A 24,021-nucleotide genomic window follows, 5' to 3' on the forward strand; every position below is an offset into this window, starting at 1 on the left:
ATACTCTGAGGAAGCAAAACTATAGAGTGGGGCATTTGCAAATTGACATAACTACTATTTTCCATCACACTTGGCACAGTACAGATTGTTACTTACTTTAAACATATTAAAATGCACACTATACTTGGTTGTATATCCAAGACAAGGTCCTACTCTTTTTCATAATAAAGATTAGATTCCAATTGTTGGATCAAACAAATCTATTCTGCTGAATTTGAACTGTATTTAAAGATCCCTGTGTTGAACAATATGAAAAGATTAGGGGCTAGACTTTCGGCATCATTCCGCCCATTTACTGCCTACTTTACTACCCATTTTACCGCTGAGAAGCATTTTACCACCCAAAATGGTGTTTAAATGGAAACTACCGCCCATTTACTGCCCATATACTGCCGGCGGTAAATTGGGCAGTCAATTACCGCCGGCGATGAGCGAAACCGCCCACCCATTTTTTTCCCTAAAATTTGACGTCATTGCTCGTGTACCGCCCAAAAGAGCTTATAATGGAAACTACCGCTCAAATTACCGCCAAGCGCTAAATTCGGCAATTTGCCCAAATTACCGCCCGCCCAAAAATATGTTCAGAAAAAGCTGCACTCACCTGACCTTACCCAGCGCTATGGATGCCATGTTTTAAATTGGATGACGTTGAAGAAAAGTTGATGGGAGCATTAAAGTAATTCATGCGTGATTTTAAGGGTGTTTGAAAATCTTGAACATTATCTGAGCATAGTGTGGTCAATTTAGAGTACATTTGTGGTTGTTTAAGGACAATTCAAGAATTTTGAAGACCGATTAGGGCATTTAAAGGAATTGGGCCTGTAATTTCTCAGCCAATATTGCAGACTACTCACATGCTGCAGAATAGAGATGGAAGAAGGTTAATTGAAGAGCATTATGTGCCCAAAGAGGTGGCAGACTGTTGAGGAGGAGGAGGAGGTGGCCTTACTCCCAATGTATTTACAGGGAGCAGTGTTCATGCCTGCACCTGTCCAATACAACGTGTGTTAGAAGGTTGCGCTTCCGAAAAGAGGTCATCAGTGAGATATGCCAGCTCATTAAGGCAGACCTGCAGCCTACCAGCACCATCAGGACCGCACTGCCCATTGAGGTTAAGGTTACTGCGGCACTTTCCTTTTATGCATCGGGCTCCTTTCAGGCCTCAGCTGGCGACATTTGCTGCATCACTCAGCACACCACACATTGCTGCGTTCACCAGGTGACTGAAGCCCTTTACGCACACAGGATGTACTTTATAAGCTTCCCTATGACCAGGGAAGTACAGTGAGAGGGTTTTGGATTTCTCGAGAATAACAAACTTCCCCAAGGTTCAGGGCACAATAGACTGTGTGCACATCGCCTTGCGGGCACTTTTAGAGGAGTCAGAGGTTTACCGTAACTGAAAGGGATTCCACTCCCTGAAAGTGCAGCTCGTTGTTGACCACAAGCAAATAATCATGGCAGTAAATGCCAATTTTCCAGGGAGCATTCATGATGCGCACATCTTGCTTGAGAGCACTGTCTCCGACATTTTTAAGAGTCAGCCACAAGGTCAATGCTAGATGCTGGGTGACAAAGGATATAGCCTTACCACCTGGCTCTTGTATCCCCTCCATAAGCCTTAGACAGATGCCGAGCATCACTACAATCAAAGCCATATAGCCACATGCAATATCGTCGAAAAGACAATTGGAGTACTGAAGCAGCGCTTCAGATGCCTGGACCACTCTGGAGGCAGCCTACAATACCACCCTGAGCAGGTCGCTGAGTTCATTGTGGTGTGCTGCATGTTGCACAACTCAGCCATCAAAAGGGGACAGGAATTGCCACTGCGGACTGCCGGTGCATCTCGGGATAGAGGGGAGGCTGAAGAGGAGGAAGAGGAAGAGGAACTTGAGGAGGACAATAAGCCTAGTGATGAACCCATGCCACCCCCACCCCCACACCACAGGAGAAGCCCCGTGGTAGTTTTGTAACTGCAAAACTGTTGCATCAGCAGCTCATAAATGGACGCTTTGCCTGAACGGAGCCAGTTACATTATGTTTCATCCTTGCCTGGCCATTGTTTGCAACCTTTGCATTGATTGTTAACCTTCTGTTTGTAAAAGTGAGTGAGACACTACACAAAAATTCTAAGTGTAATAAAATTCTTTATAATTTAACAAAATTGTAAAAAACTTTTTTTAGAAATATATAATTACATAATTGTTGAAGAAAAAAAGCAACATCATTTTAAATAAACTACCAATTAACAGAGACAAACATTGAAAACATTTAAACAAATTAGAAACACCCATACCCCCAACAGTCAACAATTTTTGAATAGCAATATACATAATGATAACCCCCACCCCCGCCCCCCAACCGAACAAAATTTCTACCTGCGGCCACCATTCCCTCTGCCTCTACCCTCCACCCCAACCTTTACACACCCTTTCACCCTCCGGTTGCCCCTGCCCCTGGTTCTACCCGCATTTACTCCAAGACATCTTGCAGCAGGGCACCTCGAGCGCTGCTGCTGTGGGAGGGGGGATTGACACTGGCAGAGTCATTTCTTGGGTCCCGGAGAAGAATCAGTATCCAAAGACCTGTCTCCAGAGTCAGATTAATCTGATGATAACTGTTGCGTTGTTCATTTGTTTTCTGAAAAGTAGTGGCCCAGAATTTGCAATGGGAAATCCTGAAGTTGCGGTCATTCACTGCTCCGACACTGGGTGCGCCAAACCCCACCCCGCTCCCAGTCGGCAATCAGATTAATCAGTGAAACTGATGAAAACATGGACTTTTCCACAGTAATAGCACTGTTAAATACCCCATTAAATGTTAGCCTTGTTGGAATAGGTGTAACTGGGATTTTAACAGCGTATTGACTGGTAAATATCCATTCTGGCCCTGAAAAATTAATTTTTATATTTGTGGAGTGTCAAATTGCTCCATTATGATAAAAATTACAATTTTAAAACTCTTTAAAAAAAAAATCCCTAAAGTTTGTTGATGATATAAGTTTCTATCTTATCCCCCCCATGTGAGAGTACCAATCTTTATTTTGCTCTCTAACATTTTTTTAAAAGTCAGGATAAAAGCAGCTTCTCATTGCCTGGTTCCGCCTGAGAATTCTACAATATGATTGGCTGCTTAGACAGCTTGTTGACATCACAGCAGCATCGCACTAGGTACTTCCCACTGCAGAGCGGTGAAATCAACTAAATGTCAAAAAAGGTAAACAGAGATCTCTGTGGTGAGAAGCTTGCCTTTTTCGACATTTAGTTGATCTCAGCGCTCTGCAGTGGGAATTCCCTTGTGAGATCTCTGTGTAACTTTCTTCGTGGCCTGCAGCGAGCACCATTGCTTCGCCGCTGACCGCAAATTACAAGTGACTATCTGAATTTGCCTTACCAAGTGTTTTCTCGGTCCACCTTTGAAAAAGATAGGAGAGTCGCACATGAGGACGAACGCAGAAAACATGATATATGGTTAAGATCAGGAGGGCATCCTTCGTATAAATCACCATAGAGTTATGTATTGGACAGTAAAGGCACATCCCAACGTGTAGGATGTTAAAACAGTGCAACACCACTGTACCATGAGAATATCAAAGGTATTCATAACACTTCCCAATCTCAGATACTAGTATTGGACAGCTCAACTCCAGGGAATCATTTGCATGACACCACAATCTCAACTAGGCCTGGAGTTCAGGGCCACTGTGCCTATCCAATTTTACTTTCCCACATTGGGATGAATGTTGCGTTTTTGCTGTTTAACCCAGTTTCTTACAAAGACACCTGCCAGGTGTACACACAGGCAGGGAAGTGGACCTGAGTCCATGATCAGATCAGCCACGATTGTATTAAATGGCAGAGCAGGCTCGAGGGGCCGTTATGGCCTACTCCTGCTTCTATTTTTTATGTTCTTATATCTCACTGGGAAATTTCCACTACAAAAACGCTGAAATCAACTAAATGTCGAAACATTTGCTGCCAGGGGTCAGGCTTAGCCCAGCGGTAGCACTCTTGCCTCCAGGTCAGAAGGTTCTGGATTCAAGCATCATTCCAGAGATTTGAGCACATAATCTAGGCGAACATTTCAATATGATACTGCGAAAAATATTGGCTCAAAATGGGCTGAACCTCCTCTTCGTATTATTGGGTGCACACGCCACTGGCTGGTTGCTTGAAAACCATACAGGGGAAAACTGTACACCACTGCCTTTCAAACATGTAAAACAAAAACAAATTTTACCTTGGATTTCCAGTGTTTCAAGTTTGTGTATTCCCCTTTGGTGTGGAACAGAAGTAAAACATTTTTTGGAAGTCTAGCTAGTCCAGGCCAGAAATTGATTATCAGATTGGGATATCAATTTCTGAAATAAAATCAAGGAGGTTAGTCATTTAAAAGTGAAACAGGTCAAAAGGTTATTCTTGTGTGTGTGTGTGTGTGTGTATTTTTTTTTACGAAGTAATGAAATAAATTGCACCGGAAATTTGCTGCGAGATGGTGGGTGTGAGCGGGTAAGCAGGATGCCGGGTGAAGGCTGGGCCTTGCAGTGGCAGCACGGGCGGCGCCAGGAACAACTGGGTGAGTGCAGGGGGAGGCAGGAAGTGACGGACAGGCTGCTGCACGGGTTTCCGGGGTGAGGGAGGAGGGGTTATTTGAAGTGTCGGCACTGAGAGAATAGGGCCCGGATCGGTTCCACGGTAACTGGCGCTTCTCGGGGCCACGGCTCCGCAAACGTTTCGTTTTCTAATGGTTTTCTTTCTCCCCGAGTCGTGTGGTTGGGGGCGGCTCCCGGCTCCCAGTCCGGGCTGATGGTGAGGGGCCCGGTGCCCGCGGGCCGGGTCGCCACCCGCCGCACCGCGCCACGGGCGGGCTCGGTTTCTAACATGGTTTCCTGTCCACCAGGGCTCACCGCACCATTCAGTGTCTGCACAGCCCGGGTAATGGAGGCGGCCGCTTCTCATCGCAGATACTCGGCTTTCCTTTCTGTAAAACCGGCCTCGAGAGGCGCATCCGTTTCCTATTACCCACCCCGCGAACGCCCGCTATCCCCTTCTCCAACCTCTCCCCTTCCCCACTTCTCCAAGCTCTCCCGATCCCCTTCCCCCACCTCCATCGCTCTACCTTATTTCCCTCTCCGTCCCTCCTGCTGTCCTCCCCTCCCCCTCTGCTCTGCTCCCGCCCTCCCCCTCTGGCTCTCTCCCCCCCCCCCTCCGCCCGCTCTCTCCCCCCCTCCGCCCGCCCGCTCTCTCCCCCCCTCCGCCCGCTCTCTCCCCCCCCCTCCGCCCGCTCTCGCTCTCTTTCCCCCCCCCCCTTCCTGACCCCGCCCGCTCTCTTTCCCCCCCCCCTTCCGACCCCCTTCGCCCTCTGCCTGACCCCCTCGCCCTAACTTTTACTATTTTCTGGGTGCCACCTCGTATTTGAGTATTTGCCTGATTATCCTTCCCAAAAATTTTCTTTAGCGATAATTGCAGCAATCTCATGAGTCGCCCTGATTTTTCGCCATTGTCTTTCATCTTTTGAAGCTGGCTTCTGCTTCGGGAAAGATGCTGTATTGCTCCTTTTTTTTTAACCCAACACCGACTCTCGCAGCCTTTTCTGCAGCCAGCAAGCATCAGTTTATAAAAAAAAAATCTGAATTGCAAGTTTGTGTTTCACCAAGTTGTCCAAAATTGATCAATTATACACGATACTCAAACACTGTTGGGTTGAGTGACATTGATTAAAAGGTCCTTTGCTCCACTTCATGAAGTTCCTAAACTGAATTAGTTATATCCCACACTATTAATGGGTAGTTCTTGCATCTTCTGCTCTCTAACTTTATTGGAATAGTTGATTTGTATTGCAGTACTGTTATTAACAGGAGCACTGTTTGAAGGGATAGCTTTGCAATTGAAACGAGGTGGCATACTTTCCACTGGAGTAGCCAAAATCTATTTCAGCATGAAGCAAGTGCAGGTTAGGCTAAGTTCTGGGTAACATGCTTGTTACGTTAATGCCCATGCAAGAATAAGGCACTTAAAAAGCATTGTCTTTTTCTAGATAGGTTGTACAGTACTTAACATCATAGGTGCTTTATCTTTATTCAAAACATAGATTGCTACTGTGCAGCATTAATGAGTCCTGAGTGACCACTGTGCTGCAGTAATCTATTGACCAGTCAGCCTAATATCTCTTGTCTGGAGATTACTGGAGTCTCTAATTAAGAACACCTTTTAAATTTTCAGCTGGTTGGAGAGAGCTAGCATGGATTTGTAAAGGTTAGGTCATGCCTGACGGAGTTGATTGAATGTTATGCAGAGGTGACTAAAGTAGTGGACAGGGAACTGTCTAGATATGTTATACATGCTATATATGTCTCCGCAAGATCCTACAAGTTCCCTGGAAGCACAGGCGCACCAACGTCGGCGTCCTCATTCAGGCTAACATCCCCAGCATTGAAGCACTGACCACACTCAATCAGCTCCGCTGGGCAGGCCACATAGTCCGCATGCCAGGCACGAGACTCCCAAAGCAAGTGCTCTCCTCGGAACTCCTTCATGGCAAACGAGCCAAAGGTGGGCAGCGGAAACGCTACAAGGACACCCTCAAAGCCTCCCTGATAAAGTGCAACATCCCCTCTGACACCGGGGAGTCCCTGGCCCAAGACCGCCCTAAATGGAGGAAATGCATCCAAGAGGGCGCTGAGCACCTCGAGTCTCAACGGCGAGAGCGTGCAGAAATCAAGCGCAGACAGCGGAAAGAGCGTGCGGCGAACCAGTCCCACCCACCCCTTCCCTCAACGACTATCTGTCCCACCTGTGACAGTCTGTGGCTCTCGTATTGGACTGTTCAGCCACCAAAGAACTCACTTCAGGAGTGGAAGCAAGTCTTCCTCGATTCCGAGGGACTGCCTATGATGATATATATGTTATTTATCTGGACTGTCAGAAGGCAGTTGATAAAGTCCTTCATAAGAGGCTGTTAGCTAAAGTTGAAGCTCATGGAATTGAAGGCAAATTATTCACCTAGTTAGGAAACTGGCTGAGTGGCAGGAGTCGAAATAATGGGAAGGTACTCTAATTGGCAGGATGTGACTAGTGGTGTCCTGCAAGGATCTGCGTTGGGGCCTCAACTATTTACCACATTTATTAACAACTCAGATGCTGGGATAGGAAGCCACATATCCATGTTTTCCAAAGGTCGGTGCCATTATAAGCAGTGTAGATGGAAGTATAACATTACAAAAAAAATTAATAGATTAAGAAAATGGGCAAATCTGTGGCAAATGGATTTCAATGTAGGCAAATGTGAGGTCATCCACTTTGGATCTAAAAAGGATAGATCAGAGTACTTTCTAAATGGTGAAAAGTTAGAAGAGGTGGAAGAGACTCGGGTGTCCATATACATAGAAAATTACAATGTCATGGACAGTTACAAAATATAGTCACAAAGGCTAATGAATGCTGGCCTTTATATCTAGAGGACTTGAATACAAGGAGGTAGCAGTTATGTTGCAGTTACACAAAGCCTGGAGTACTGTGAGCAGTTCTGGGCACCACACCTCAGGAAGGATATATTGGTCTTTGAGGGAGTGCAGCGTAGATTTACCAGAATGATACCTGGACTCCACGGATTATATTACAAGGAGAGATTGCACAAATTAGGGTTGTATTTCCTAGAATTTAGAAGGGTAAGGGGTGATTTGAAAAAGTTTTCAAGATATTAAGGGAAACAGATAGGGTAGATAGAGAGAAATTGTTTCTGCTGGTTGGGGAATTTAGGACTAGGGAGCATAGTCTAAAAATTAGTGCCAGATCATTCGGGTGTGAAGTTAGGAAACACTTCTACACACAAAGAGTGATAGTTTGGAACTGTCTTCCACAAATGGCAATTTATGCTGGATCGATTGTTAATTTTAAATCTGTGATTGACAAATTTTTGTTAACCAGAAGTATTAAGGAATATGAGGCAAAGGCGGGTATTTGGAGTTAGGTCACCGATCAACAATGATCTCATTGAATGGTGGAATAAGCTCGAGAGGCTAAATGGCCAACTTCTGTTCCTATGTAGGTATAACTTGACCATCTGCATCTTGTATCTGTCTACCATCCCAAGGCTTTTGCTGGTAGTTGATAGCTCTATTGTAGTGTGCGTTGCAAAGTTGTGATTTTCATTGGAATTTAGTGCATCATACTGGCCTGGAATTTGCGGTCAATGGCGAAGCTAAGGCATGCATCGCTGGCCCTGAAGAAAGCAGCCCATAGCGATCTCGTGTGCTTTTTTCGACGTTTGTGATTTCGACGTAGTGTAGTGGGAATTCCCTCGTGCGATGTTGCTGTGACGTCAACAAGCTGTCTAAGCAGCTAATCAAATTGTAGAATTCTCACAGACAGGAAGCCAAGAAATGAGAAGCTGCTTTTATCCAGACCTTTTAAAAATGTTAGAGAGCAGGATAAAGATTGGGGCTCTCACATGGGGATAAGGTAGAATCTGAAATATGTACAACTTAAAAAAAAAATTAAAAAGTCCCAAGCTGCTTCATAGAGGCTTAAGGAAAAAATGGATGTTGAGCCAAAGAAGAGGAGATTAGGAGGGGTGGGCAAAAAGCTGAGTGTTCAGGAGGGCCTTAAGGAGGAGGGAATTTGTAGAGTGGGCCTATGTGGTCGAAGGCATGGCTGCTAATTACCAAGGGTGATGCAAGCTGGAATCTGAATGGGGAATTTGGGACGGGGTTGGGGGCAGGAGGAAGATGCGGGTGGTTATAGGGTTGAACAAGTTTGAGATGGGGAGAGACAAGATCACGGAGCAATTTAAACAACACAATTAGAATGTTAAAATTGAGCTGTTGCAGCACTGGGAAGCAATTTGGTTAGTGAAGACTGGGGTGATGGGAGAATGGGTCTTGGTGTGGATAGAATACGGACAGCAAGTTCTGAATGAACTAAATTTCATTGAGGCCACCAGGAAGAGTTTTGGAACAGTTGATTCTGGTGGGGGGAAAAAAACATGGATGAAGAGAGGTGGAAGTAGAAACTTTGTCATGGAGAGGATGAGGGATTAAAAACGCAGCTCAGGGTTGAACAGGAAAATCATTAACCTCAGAAATCCATTCTCAATTCACCGGTGAGAGAGTTTTGCTGCACCACTGGTGTCAACCCTCCAGGATTGTCCTGGAATCTTTAGGAATTCAAGATTAATTTCCTGGACAATGCTGTGCGCAACACAGGAGAAAAAACACTTTAGTGCAGTCCTGAGGGAGTGCTGCATTATTGGAAGTTTTTAAACCAAACTGTGCCTGTTGGGGTGGATGTAAAATATCCCATTACACTATTTGAAAAAGAGCAGGATAATTTTCCTGATATCCAGATCAGAATTTAACTCCATTTAAAATAGACTAGCTGGTTATTTATCATATTACTGTTTGTGGGACCTGTTGTATGAAAATTGGCTGCTGCATTTGCCTATATAACAACAGGGACTACACTTCATTGACTGCGAAGCTTTTTGGGACAGATGTGACTGGTGCTAAATAATTGCAAGTGCATTCAATTTTAAACAAACTCCACCTATTCTAGTTCCTGAATTTGGGTCATCTATATGGGAGCACAGTTTGACCGTCTGAGATAGAAACATTCAGTGCAGCCTTGTAGGTTTATGTGGATATTACAGTAATTGCATAAATGGTGCGAGACCACTGTGTAATCCAGTGAATCCTACAACATTGATGTGATGGAATTAAAGATATGAGTAAACATGCCGGATTACTCCCAGCGCCACGAGGATAGAGCAGATGAATACGTGGCTGGAGAGATGGTACAGGCGGCTCCGGCTTTAGTTTCATGAAGCATTGGTACCGCTTCTGGGGGAGGTGGGACCTGTACAAGCCGGACAGGTTGCACCGCAACAGAGCCGGGACCAATATTCTCACCGGGGGGGGGAGGGGGTTTGCTCGTGCTTTTGGGGAGGGTTTAAACTAGCTTGTCAGAGGGATGGGAACCTGAAAATAGATTCAGTAGGAAGGGAAGTAAAGCTGGAATTAGAAAACAAAAATAAGGAAAGCGAGTTTGAAGGAGAGAGGAAACAAATAGGAAAAAAGGGTAAAAAAACAAACTTAAAGGCACTTTGTCTAAATACACGTAACATTTGTAACGAAATAGATGAGTTGACGGCACAAATTGAGACAAATGGGTATGATCTGATAGCCATTACAGAGACGTGGTTGCAAGGTGACCAGGATTGGGAATTAAATATTCAGGGGTATTTGACAATCCAGAAGGACAGATAGAAAGGAAAAGGAGGTGGGGTAGCTGTATTGATAAAGGATGGAATCACTGCAATAGTAAGAAATGATATTGGCTCAAATGATAAGGATGTTGAAACAGTTTTTTGGGTGGGGATAAGGAACAATAAGGGGAAAAAGTCACTGGTGGGCGTAGTAGATAGGCCCCCTAACAGTAGCACTCTGTTGGTCGGAGCATAAACCAGGAAATAGTGGGGGCTTGTAAAAAGGGAACAGCAATAATCATGGGTGATTTTAAACTCCATATTAATTAGACAAATCAAATTGGTCAGGGTAGCCTTGAGGAGGAGTTCATAGAGTGCGTAAGGGACAGGTTTCTTGAGCAGTATGTAATGGAACTAACCAGGGGGCAGGCTATCTTAGATCTGGTCCTGTGTAATGAGACAGGATTAATAAACAATCTCCTAGTAAAGGATCCCCTCGGAATGAGTGATCATAGCATGACTGAATTTCAAATTTAGATGGAGAGCGAGAAAGTTGGATCTCTAACCAGTGTACTAAGCTTAAATAAAGAAAACTATGAAGGTACGAGTTGGGTAAAGTGGACTGGGAAAATAGATTAAAGTGTAGGACGGTTGAAGAACAGTGATGTACATTTAAGGAGATATTTCACAACTCAAGAAAAATATATTCAGGTGAGGAGGAAAGGGTGTAAGAGAAAAGATAGCCATCCGTGGCTAACTAAAGAAATAAGGAACGGTATTCAATTAAAAAACAAGGGCATACAAAGTGGCCAAAACTAGTGGAAGGATGGAAGACTGGGAAGCTTTTAAAAGCCAGCAAAGAACGACTAAAAAAATGATTAAGAAGGGGAAGATAGACTATGAAAGTAAACTAGCACAAAATATAAAAAATAGATAGCAAGAGTTTCTGTAGGTATATAAAAAGGAAATATACCTATAGAAACTCTTACAATTTGGCTAAAGTAAATGTTGGTCCTTTAGAGGATGGGACCGGAGAATTAGTAATGGGGAACATGGAGATGGCAGAAACTCTGAACAAATATTTTGTATCAGTCTTTACGGTAGAGGACACTAACAATATTCCGACAGTGGATAGTCCAGGGGCTATGGGGGGAAGGAACTTCACACAATCACAATCACTAAGGAGGTGGTACTCAGTAAGATAATGGGGCTAAAGGACCTGATGGCTTGCACCCTAGGGTCTTAAGAGAAGTAGCGGCAGGGATTGTGGATGCATTGGTTGTAATTTAGCAAAATTCCCTGGTTTCTGGGGAGGTCCCACAGATTGGAAAACTGCAAATGTAACGCCCCTATTTAAAAAAGGAGGCAGACAAAAAGCAGGTAACTAGACCAGTTAGCCTAACATCTGTGGTTGGGAAAATGTTGGAGTCCATTATTAAAAAAGCAGTAGCAGGATATTTGGAAAAGCAAAATTCGGCCAGGCAGAGTCAGCATGGATTTATGAAGGGGAAGTCATGTTTGACAAGTTTGCTGGAGTTCTTTAAGGATGTAACGAACAGTGTGGATAAAGGGGAACCAGTGGATGTGGTGTATTTGGACTTCCAGAAGGCATTTGACAAGGTGCCACATAAAAGGTTACTGCACAAGATAAAAGTTCACGGGGTTGGGGGTAATATATTAGCATGGATAGAGGATTGGCTAACGAACAGAGAATAGTCGGAATAAATGGTTCATTCTCTGGTTGGCAACCAGTAACTAGTGGGGTGCTGCAGGGGTCAGTGCTGGGACCCTAACTATTTACAATCTATATTAACGACTTGGAAGAAGGGACTGAGTGTAACGTAGCTAAGTTTGCTGACGATACAAAGGTGGGAAGAAAAGCAACGTGTGAGGACGACACACAAAATCTGCAAAAGGACATAGACAGGCTAACTGAGTGGGCAAAAATTTGGCAGATGGAGCATAATGTTGGAAAGTGTGAGGTCATGCATTTTGGCAGAAAAAATCAAAGAGCAAGTTATTATTTAAATGGAGAAAGATTGCAAAGTGCTGCAGTACAGTGGGACCTGGGGATACTTGTGCATGAAACACAAAAGGATAGTATGCAGGTACAGCAAGTGATCAGGAAGACCAATGGTATCTTGGCCTTTATTGCAAAGGGGATGGAGTATAAAAGCAGGGAAGTCTTGCTACAGCTATATAAGGTATTGGTGAGGCCACACCTGGGATACTGCGTGCCGTTTTGGTTTCCATATTTACAAAAGGATATATTTGCTTTGGAGGCAGTTCAGAGAAGGTTCACTCGGTTGATTCCGGGGATGAGGAGGTTGACTTATGAGGAAAGGTTGAGTGAGTAGGTTGGGCCTCTACTCATTGGAATTCAGAAGAATGAGAGGTGGGCCCTGAAATTCCGGTTTGGCGTTCCCGTGGGCATTTTAGAGAAAAAATATGCACCTACCTTAAGCTGGTGCCCACGTTGAACTTTCCGATGCTGTGGCCTCCTTCGACTGCAATTCGCAGCGCGTGCACGTTGACACGTGCGCAGGCCTCGAGCTGGACTCACATGGCTCTGGGCAGCCAATCAGGTAAGGTATCATAGTAATAGGTGTTCTGCAGGATCCTGAACTCCTATTACTATGATTGTGATGGAGCCCCACACACCCAAAACACTAATAATAAAAAAAAATAGAAAATAATTACACTACATTCATTTAAATTAAAGTTATTAATGTCTTTCAAAAAATAAATTCCTGATTTAAAAAAAAAAGTTTTTTAAAATAAACTTACCGTTGTGGAGAGGGTTTTTAATAAAATGTTTTAAAAACTTTTTTTATGTTTTTGTGCTTTTTTAAAACACTTGCGCCTGTAAAAGTAGACTATGCGCCTGTTTTTTCAGACGCAAGATTTTTGAGGACATTTGTAAGCGTAAATATTGGAAATTTCCACTTGCAAGTGTCCTCGCTCCCGAGATGCGGCCATCTGTCAAGCCAGAAACTTGACAGATCGGAAATGCTGGTTTCCAGCGCATGCGCACTGCACGCTGAATACCGGCATTTCCGATGCCTTCCCGAGTCTGTAGGAACTCCGTCCGGACCCGGGGAGGCCGGAATTTCAGGGCAGTGATCTTATCGAAACGTATAAGATTATGAGGGGGCTAGACAAGGTGGATGCAGAGAGGCTGTTTCCACTGATGGGGGAGACTAGAACTAGAGGGCATGATCTTAGAATAAGGGGCCACCCATTTAAAACCGAGATGAGGAGAAAATTTCTTCTCCTTAGGGTTGTAAATCTGTGGAATTCGCTGCCTCAGAGAGCTGTGGAGGCTGGGATATTGAATAAATTTAAGACAGAAATAGACAGTTTCTTAAACGATAAGGGTCAAGGGGTTATGGGGAGCGGGCGGGGAAGTGGAGCTGAGTCCATGATTAGATCAGCCATGATCTTATTGAATGGTGGAGTAGGCTCGAGGGGCTGTATGGCCTACTCCTGTTCCTATTTCTTATGTTCTTATGTAAAATCCAACAACTGATCACCATTTCATGCATGAAATCATATCAGCAAAGGTCTATAATTGTATGTAGATGAAAATCACAGTGGTATCTTTTGAAATGTGCCAGTTGTTTGCTTCACAAATTTAGTCAGTTCATCTTTAAACATACAGTCCAGGATTCAATTCTGCAGTCAAACCTGTGGAGGAAATGGAAAGTAAAGAATAAAGCCATTTCTAATGACAAAAAGTACAAAACCATTTAGAATTGGATACTATAACCTACATGGGTGTGAAGTTGACTGGTTGGAGTACAAGTAGCTGGACTTCCTGAGAAATTGAATGAAACTCTGCATACTACTTGCAAATAGGGCTGATTTTCTCTGGCCAGTTACAGATGCAATAACTTGAACTATTGGCCCCAAGTTTCCGGCCGCGCCGAAAACGGCGCAGCCCCGAGCTGCACGCCCGTTCTTCGTGCCTAATAGTGCGCATGAAATAAACTGCGACATTCTCCGGCTCCTCGGAGCTCGATCTCTGCTTGGCGCGGCGCGCTCTTCACAGCAGGGGGCGGAGCCAAACACTCGCGCGGATTCTGTCAGCAGTGGGGGGCGGGTCTCATTTAAATGAGCCAACGTCATGCTGGCAACCCTGCGCATGCGAGTTGGAGTGTGTGCGCACGCGCAGTGTCAACAAACATTGGCACTCGCCCATTTTTAAAGGGACTGGAGAAAAAGTGAAGATTTGTCACTTGGACTCCCGGAAAGGCTTGTAATTTAATTTTTGTGATATTTTTGTGTGTGAGTGAGTGCTTTTAGCAGCACTGTTGAATAAATCACCTGCTGAAATCAGTGAGTTCAGCTTTTCACAGAACCGGTGCTGCATTGGTGCATGCAAATTAAGGACTGTGTGTTTTGAGAAATAAGAGTGCTAATTCAACTTTGCAATGGATCAACGTCCACCAAGAACAAAGAATTTCTTGCATGAGGAAGTAGAGATATTAGTCAACGTAATTGAGCAGAGATGGCAGGAGCTAGATACCAGCAACAGAGGTCGCATAAAAGTGCCCCCAAAAGAAATGAAGAAACGCTGGAACCAAGTTGCAGAAGATTACTGCGCAGTGGTGCACACCATGAGATCTGGAAGCCAGTGTAAAAAGAAATGGCATGACCTTGGTCAAGTAGTTAGTGTAAGTAATATTTCCCATTTTTAATTTAATCGTAATTGTAACCTGGCTATCTGTATGTCCCACCTTGCAAACTGACACACTCTGTAAAAAGTTATATTTTACTCTTTGCAGAAGAAATTGGCTCACAACAAAAGGGAGGCAACTCGGACAGGAGGAGGCACGCCCACTGACATCCTTGGAACAAAGGGTAGCTGCTATGATGAATCGTACATGGAGAAAAGCAATCAGTACAGCACAAGCTGGGCCCGCACGCGAGGAAGAGGGTAAGTCCTGAAAATGCATCATGGCCCTTTAAATCAACCTGCTGCCTGGCCTGCTATGTGTGAGAGTACTCATGCCACCCACCCAGCCCCCTCCCTTGCTGTTAAACATTTGACTGTTCTGATGTATTTTGCAGAACATGATGATAATGATGACGATGCTGCTGCTGCCGATCCTGAGGGTACAGAACAAGAACCAGTACAACCAGCTGTGGACGAACCAGACTGGATGATGGCAGGGGAGAGCTTCCAATTTAATGTTTATGAGCCGCCATCAAGGGGCATCAGAGTTTCAACCCCTAGCATAGGTCTTGGTTCCACCTTCCATGCTTTCGCTTCCGATGTTGTGGGTCCCAGTGGTGCTGCTGGTATAATGCAGCATTCTACAGTCAGTGCACTCCCGTCCCAGCCTGCGCCTCCCTCTCGCATAGGTTCTGGTTCCACCTACTATGGTTTTGATTCCAATGCTGTGGATCCCAGTGCTGCTGCTGATATCATGGAGCAGTTTACACCCATTCGTCCAACATCCCAGCCCACGGCTCGCATTCGAGTGCTGTCGCCTGGAACACCGAGCGCCCCACCATCCCAGCCCGAGCCCCTCTCTCTAGTACTGCCGTCTGCAACACAGAGCATCCTACCTTTCCAGCCCGAGCCTCTCCCTCTAGTTCTGCGGTCTGCAACACAGAGCATCCCACCACTCCAGCCCGAGCCTCTCCCTCCAGTTCTGCCGTCTGGAACACAGAGCGTCCCATAGTCCCAGCCCACGCCCCCCTGTGTAGTGGTGCCGCTTGCAACACCGAGCGTCCCACCGTCCGTGCCCGCGCCTCCCAGTGTAGTGGTGCCACGAGGCAGACCCAGGCAGAGGAGGAGGAGATTGGAGACACGCTCTCCTGAGATGCAGCGTGCAACAGATGCAACTCGGGTTGTGGCATTGGGTATGGAGACCAATGAGCTTACCCGATCACTCATCGGTGGCGTCAGTGCAGTGGGTGAAGAGTTGACAGTCCTGACGGGAGAAATAGCAGTAATGACACGGGAACTTAGGGAGGGAATGTCCGAGGGAGTACAATCGACGGCACAGGCCGTCAGGGAGGGCATGCAAGTGTCGGCACAGGCCTTCAGGGAGGGCCTGGTTGAGGTAGCTGCTGCAATAAGGAAACACAGTCCAGCCAATCAAATGACATCCCCATGAGGAAGTGAACATTCACTGAGATATGGATGAGACATGGTTGCAGCCTTTCTTTGCTGCTTTTGTTCTTGTTCTTGATGTAGCTGTAGTAGCGTTTTTCAAATTGAAATTGTTTTGTAAGTTTTGTAACTTTACAACTTATAAGGGATCTTATGGTTTTTAAGTGATCTTGTAGTGTAAATGCTCTCTTTTTTGTATCTTATTTAATTTTGCACCTAAAAAGTGATCCTGAAGTTTAAGTGTTCTTCAGAGTGTAAGATTTTTCACATTGAAACTGTTTTGTAACTTTATAACATATGTGATCTCCGGGTTTTCAAGTGATCTTATAGTGTAAATGCTCTCTCATTCTGTAACTTATTTAATTTTGCATCTAAAAAGTGATCTTGAAGTGTAAGTGATGTTAGAGTGTAAAATTTTTCACATAGATGTTGTTTTGTAACTTTTGTAACTTTACAAGTTTATAAGTGATCTTCGAGTCATATTAAAAAGTATAGTTTGATACAACAAATTTTATTACAGTGACGTTAACTTTTCAATAAAATATTTTTTCATTAAAACTGTTTCATGTTCCATTAACACAACACAACGTAGGAACAACTGCAAAGAATAAACATGTCCATGCGCAAAAGTGGTCGCAGAGCCCTCGGGCATCAGTAGTTGAAGCGTTCACGGATGAGCTGCTGGCGTAAGGCTCGAGCAATCGTTAAAGGGGCACGACCTCCTCCGACCTCGTGCTCCGGCATCAGGCACTTGCATGCTTTCCTGATCGTCGTTATCATCCACATCCTGCCCTTCCATAATACTATCATCATGCACTGGACACTCACGTAGGTCTTCTGGTTTCACTACCAGCTCCTGCTGCCTCATGATGGCTAAGTTATGAAGCATGCAGCACACAACAGTGAAGTGACCGACAATCTGAGGAGAGTATAGCAACTGTCCTCCGGAATGGTCCAGGCATCGGAATCGCTGTTTCAATATGCCAATGGTCCTCTCAATGATGCTGCGTGTCGCAATGTGCGCCATGTTGTATTGACGGTCAGCTTCTGTTCATGTCATGCGTAGGGGTGTCATGAGCCAGGTGGTCAGGCCGTACCCTTTGTCTCCCAGTAGCCAGCTCTGCCCTTCTGGCTGCTGCTGAAACATGTCAGATATAACGCTGTCGCGTAGGATGAACGCATCGTGGGTGCTGCCAGGGTATCTCGCATCGACTGACATGATGCGCTGCTTGTCGTCACACACAAGCTGCACATTGATAGTGTGGAAACCTTTCCTATTTCGGTACTGCTCAGAATCCTCCACAGGTGCTCGCAAGGCTATGTGGGTACAATCAATGCAGCCCTGTACCTTTGGGAAGCCGGCAATCCTGAAGAAGCCCACAGCCCTCTCATGGATCGCTTGTGCGGTCATTGGGAAATTGATGAAGTCATTCCTTCGCGCATACAGTGCAGCCATGATCTGATAAATGCAGGCATGTATTGCATGTTGAGAGATGGCACACACATCTCCAGTTGTAGCCTGAAACGATCCCGAGGCATAGAAAAAAAGTGCAGCTATTACCTTCAATGCAACAGACAGGGCAGTTGGCGTTCTGCTTCTGGGCTGCAAATCTGCTCTCACCATGCCACAGATCTCAGTGACAACGTCTCTGCGAAAACGCAGCCTTTTCACACAATCAGCCTCGCTCATGTCCAGGTACGAGCGCCTGGTTCGATACTGTCGATGTGGGTAAGGTCTCCTGCCCATCAACCTACGGGCTACGACGTTCCAGGTGTGGTGAGCTCTAATCAATTCTCCTCTGCAGTGAATTGATGGCGAACCATTGCATAATATGTGGTGTTGACAATGCAGCACCCATTCTGCAAATTTAAGTATAAAACTGTCGATGTGGCTGCCTCTCCCTGTCCAAATGGCCTCAGTCCCCCTCACAGCTCGAAGGCTGCTGCTGTAGCTTCGGCTGCCATCGAGCCACTGACGCCGCCCCTAAAGCGTGGCCGAATGGCCTCAAACACCTTTAAACGCTGCGTGCGTCCGGTGTTGATTCTTTGGCTGCTGGCCAGCCACTGACGCCGCTGCTATGCCATGGCCAAATGGCCTCAAGCACCTTAAAGCGCTGCGTGCGTCCTGTGTTGATTCTTCGGCTGCGGGTCAGCCACTAACAGAATGAAGGCCTGCCTGAAGCACCGCAGCTCAGCTCGAAGGCTGCTTGCTGCCGCTGTTGGGGCTGCCGTCGAGACACTGACGCCACACCCCTGCCTGTCTCCAACATGAAAGGCCTGCCTGCAGCACAGCAGCTCGAAGGCTGCTGCTGTTTCACACAGGTAGGAACATGGTTTATTTAATCTTTTCTTTGCTTACAAATTTTTATTCAGGCTGGATTTATTTGTATAATATTTGTATAAGTATAACTAAGGATTGATTGTAGAATTTAATGACTTCCCTTCCCACCGCCCCCCCCCCCCCCCTTGTTCCCAATGCCTAATTTGTAACCTACGCCTGATTTTCTAAAGTGTAGACAAGGTTTTTTCGAACGTACAAAAATCTTCACTTACTCCATTCTAAGTTAGTTTGGAGTAAGTTTTCACTGCCTAAACTTTGAAAACAGGTGTAAGTGGCTGGACACGCCCCCTTTTGGAAAAAAAAATTCTGTTCCAAAGTGAAACTGTTCTAACTGACTAGAACTGGAGCAAACTAAATGCCGAGAATTCAAATTTCTAAGATACTCCGTTCTCAACCAGTTGCTCCAAAAAAAAAGGAGCAACTCAGGCCAAAACTTGGCCCCAAAGAGCTGAGGTTGCCTCTGATTATAAAGAAGTTCAGAAGTTGAGTAAGTGTTACAGAAACTTGTTAAAACAATGACAGAGTGGTAATGAAAGGCAGGTGGCCATTTTTCTGTAAAAAAAAAACTTGAAGATTTGAGTAGTTTTTGTTTTAATTGTACATTGTTCTCCAGATGTATCACAGATGGCAAATACCCAACCATATGTACAAAGGCTGTAACTCACTGACCTGTCCTATATTCCACAGTACATCCTGTATGGGGAACCAACTTGTCAGTTACAAACAGTGCCACTTAGAGGGAAATCTGTTCCAAGGGCTAACTTGAAAGGTTTACTGAATCAATGTTAATCTTGTCTATTTAAATAAAACCCAATTTACAGTAACAACTTTAAACTTTTAATAGTGCAGTGTTACTGTGGACATCATCAATTTACACAGCCTGTTATTTCTGAGATCTTAGAACTTCATTTGTACATAGCACCATCTTTTCATATTATGGAAAAGCGGTGATTACTGTACACTATCCAGTAACTCGTGCTCCACAACATTACTTTTCCAGAGCCTGCTATTCATTCACACCTTTTAGCTGTTTAAATGTTATATTTTTGGCAATTTTTTTATAGTCATCACCCAGTTGGAGTCAGTGTTACTATTGAGCACTCCCAGCCCGCCTATAGTGTCCAGATGCAGAGTAAAACTTGCTCCACTCAATGCAACATGTTCAAATTTAATTGTACATAGGAACAGGAGTAAGCCATTTAGCCCCTCGAGCCTGTTCTGCCATTCAATGTGATCATGGCTGATCTGTGGCCTAGCTCCATATACCCTTTACCCCATATCCCTTAATACCTTTATTTAACGAAACTCTTATCAATCACAGATTTAAAATTAACAATTGATCTAGCATCAATTGCCTTTTGTGGAAAACAGTTCCAAACTTCTACCATCCTTATAGTGTGTAGAAGTGTTTCCTAATTTCACTCCTGCTTGGTCTGGCTTTAATTTTAAGACTATGCCCCCTAGTCCTAGACTCCCCAATCAGCAGTTTCTCTTCTTTTTAATATCTTGAAAACTTTGATCAAATCACCCCTTAACCCTCTAAATTCTAAGGAATACAACCCTAATTTGTGCAATCTCTCCTCATACTTTAACCCTTGGAGTCTGGGTGTCATTCTGGTAAACCTACACTACACTCCATGTATGGTCTAACCAGGGCTTTGTATAGCTGCAACATAACTTCTACCCCCTTGTATTCAAGTCCTTTTAGATGTAAAGGCCAACATTCCATTAGCCTTTTTGATTATTTTAATGATCTATGTACCTGGATCCCCAAGTTTCTTTGCACCTCCACTATTTTTAGCTTTTCACCATTTAGAAAGTACCCTGTTCTATCCTTTTTAGGTCCAAAGTGAATGACCTCACATTTCCCTACATTACATAATCACATAAGAATTAGGAGCAGGAGTAGGCCATATGGCCCTTCGAGCCCGCTCTGCCATTCAATAACATCATGGCTGATCTTCGCCCTCCATTCCACTTTCTCGCCCGATCCCCATACCCTTGATTCTCCTAGAGCCCAAAAATCTATCTATCTCAGCCTTGAATATACTCAATGACTCAGCATCCACAACCCTTTGGGGTAGAGAATTCCAAAGATTCACAACCCTCTGAGTAAAGAAATGCCTCCTCATCTCAATCTTAAATGGCTGACCCCATTTCCTGAGACTAGACCCCCTCGTTCTAAACTCTTCAGTCAGGGGAAACAACCTCTCGGCATCTACCCTGTCAATCCCCCTCTGTATCTGTATGTTTCAACAAGATCACCTCTCATTCTTCTAAACTCCAGAGAGTATAGGTCCAATCTACCCAATCTCTTCTCATAGGACAACCCTCTCATCCCAGGAATCAATCTAGTGAATCCTTGTTAAGCCATGTATGTTCTTTCTCAGACCAAAACTGCACAGTACTCCAGGTGTGGTCTCACCAAAGCCTTGTCAATTGTAGTCAGACTTCCTTACTCTTGTACTCCAACCCCCTTGCAATAAGGACTAACATGTCATTTGCCTTCCTAATTACTTGCTGTACTGCATGCTAACTTTCTGTAAATCCTGTACGAGTACACCTAAATCTATCTATAAAAACATTTAATAGTTTCTCACCATTTAAAAAAATTCTGTTTTTCTGTTTCTCCTACCAAAGTGAATAACCTCACATTTCCCCACATGAGATACTCCATCTACCATCTTATTGCCCGTTCATTTTACCTGTCTATATCCCTTTGCAGGCTCTTTTGTGTCCTCCTCACAGCTTACTTTCCCACCGAGCTTTGTATCATCAGCAAACGTGGTTACATTGCACTCTGTCCCTTCATTTAAATTATTAACATAGATTGTAAATAGCTGAGGCCCAAGCACTGACTTGTGGCATCCCACTAGTTGCAGCCTGCCAACTGGAAAATGACCCGTTTATCCATACTCTCTGTTTTCTGTCTGTTAACCAATCCTCTCCATACTAATGTATTACCCCAACCCCATGAGGCTTTATCTTGCGTAACAACCTTTTGTGTTGTCATCATCATCATCATCATAGGCAGTCCCTCGAAGTGAGGATGACTTGCTTCCACACCAAAAAGGGATGAGTTCACAGGTGTTTCAATGAAGGACCTAATATTCCAGATCCTGAACTACATCTTGGAGGGTGGAAGATGCCTGTGGTTGAATTTTTTTAACGTGTGGTGGCTGTTGCACATCAGCCATCACACTGGCTTGACAGAGCTAGGTCTTGGTCCAGTGGCAAGGATTACACCAGACAACTGGAGACCAGCACTGCTTCACGGACCGAGTGCGCATACATATAGCAGTGTGGGCTGGTCCATGCTGCCCCTGGGCCCTTGCCCCTTCTGGGCCCCAGACTCGCGCCTCCCCTGGGCCCGGTCACTTCCTTCTACAAACTCTTGCCGCTCTTTCACTCCTCCTGCTGTGCCTGCCCGCACTGCAATCAGCGACCTGACTTACAGCCGTCTCCCTTCTGCAGTGGTATGCTGCCGCACGGTGCTCCCTCTGATGGCCCCGGCCTGCCGATGGTCCACACGCTGCTTCCTCTAATGCAGCCTTTCAATCACAATAAAAAAAAAAACTTTTGTGTGGCACCTTATTGAATGCCTTTTGGCAATTCAAATATACTACATCCACTGGTTCCCCTTTATCTACCCAGCTAGTTACATCCTCAAAAAACTCTCAAACTTGTTCAATATGATTTCCCTTTCATAAAACCATGTTAACTCTGCCTAATCATATTATGATTTTCGAAGTGTCCTGTTACCACTTCTTTAATAATGGATTCCGGTATTTTCCCGACAACTGAAATCCATTTGCCCTAGTTTTGCCCATTTACTTAATCTAGCGATATCGCTTTGTAATTTTATGTTTTCATTTACACTGCTGACCATGTCGCCTATCTTTGTGTCATTAACAAATTTGGATATGTGGCTTTCAATCCCATCATTATCCATAAATAAGGTGAATAGTTGAGGCCCTAACACAGATCCCTGCAGGACACCACCAGTCACATCCTGACAATTAAAGTAGCTGCCCATTCTGTCTCCTGCTGTTCAGCCAATTTTCTGACCAGGTCAATAATTTGCCTTCAATTCCATGGGCTTCAACCTTAGTTAACAGTCTCTTTTGAAGGACTTTATCCTTCTGGAAGTCCATATAAATACCAACTGATAGATATTCCCTTGTCTAATATTTTTGTCACCTCTTCAAAAAATTCAATCAGATTTGTCAGGTATGACCTACAATTTACAAATCCAAGCTGACTCTCTGATCAACTGAAAATTTTCAAGGTATTCAGTCGCCCTCTACTTAATTATAGACTCTAGTAATTTCCTGACGATACATGTTAAGCTAACTGGTCTATAATTCCCTGTTTCCCTCAGCATTTCTTAAACAGCAGAGTGACATATGCAATTTTCCAATCTCAAGGAATGGTTCCTGAATCAAGAGAATTTTGGAAGATTATAGTTAGAGCATCTGCAATGTGCTCACCTACTTCCTTTAAAACTCTGGGATGGAAACCACCTAGTCCTGGGATTTATCACTCTTTAGTGCTATTATGTTCTTTATCACTATTATTTTGCTTATGCTGATTTTTTGAGTCCCTGTCCCTGATTCTGTGATAGTTTCCTTGGGATTTCCTCTGCTGTAAATACTGACGCAAAGTAATTATTCAAGATGTCTGCCATTTCCTTATTATCACTGACTATATCACCGATACCAGTTTTCAAGGGTCCAACATTGCTCTTTTTTCCGAATATACTTGTAAAAAATGTTTGTGTTGATTTTTAATATCCTTTGCAAGTTTCTTTTCAGACTCCCTTTTTGTAGTTCATATTCCCTTTTTGTGACAAAGCACACCTGCTTGTGAAATTCTTGTTTCCTACACTTGGTTTCTCTATTTCATCATTGTGTCAGCTGCAGCTGTGGTAGCACCCTTGCCTCTGAGTCACAAGGTTGTGGGCTCATATCCTATTCTGGAGACTGGTACACAAAATCCAGTACTGAGGGTGTGCTGCACTGTCGGCGGTGCTGTCTTTTGGATGAGGCGTTAAACCAAAGTCCAGAGGGCAGATGTAAAAGATCCCATGGCACTATTCGAAGAAGAGCACGGGAGTTCTCCCTGGTGTCCTGGCCAATATTTATCCCTCAACCAATACCTGAAACAGAATATCTGGTCATTATCACATTGCTGTTTGTAAGTACCTTGCTTCTGAACTGACCCCCGTCTGACGGAATTCCTCATAGGCGCCAAGTCCTGAAACCCCTCTCGGGAGCCGGTGCCTCACAACTTGATCCTCCATTGGGAAATCTCCTCCGTGCCTTTCAGTTCTGCACGGAGGGGATTCCTGTAC

General features: G+C 44.6%; 1 protein-coding gene across 7 annotated transcripts in view; it reads left to right on the forward strand.

Moving 5' to 3' along the window:
• Positions 1–4,504: 4,504 nt before the first annotated feature.
• The window catches only part of immp2l (inner mitochondrial membrane peptidase subunit 2), a 735,610-nt gene continuing 716,093 nt past the window's right edge, over positions 4,505–24,021 (forward strand). For 6 of the 7 annotated variants that reach the window (XM_070900390.1, XM_070900392.1, XM_070900393.1 and 3 more), the window contains exon 1: positions 4,633–4,697. The gene's annotated coding sequence lies outside the window, so the exon portion shown is untranslated. Of the gene's footprint in view, positions 4,579–4,632; positions 4,698–24,021 lie in introns of those variants that run through there. The other variant, XM_070900391.1, reaches the window with a different exon arrangement.

Source organism: Pristiophorus japonicus, chromosome 15, assembly GCF_044704955.1.
Source record: "Pristiophorus japonicus isolate sPriJap1 chromosome 15, sPriJap1.hap1, whole genome shotgun sequence".
Taxonomy (NCBI): Eukaryota; Metazoa; Chordata; class Chondrichthyes; family Pristiophoridae; genus Pristiophorus; species Pristiophorus japonicus.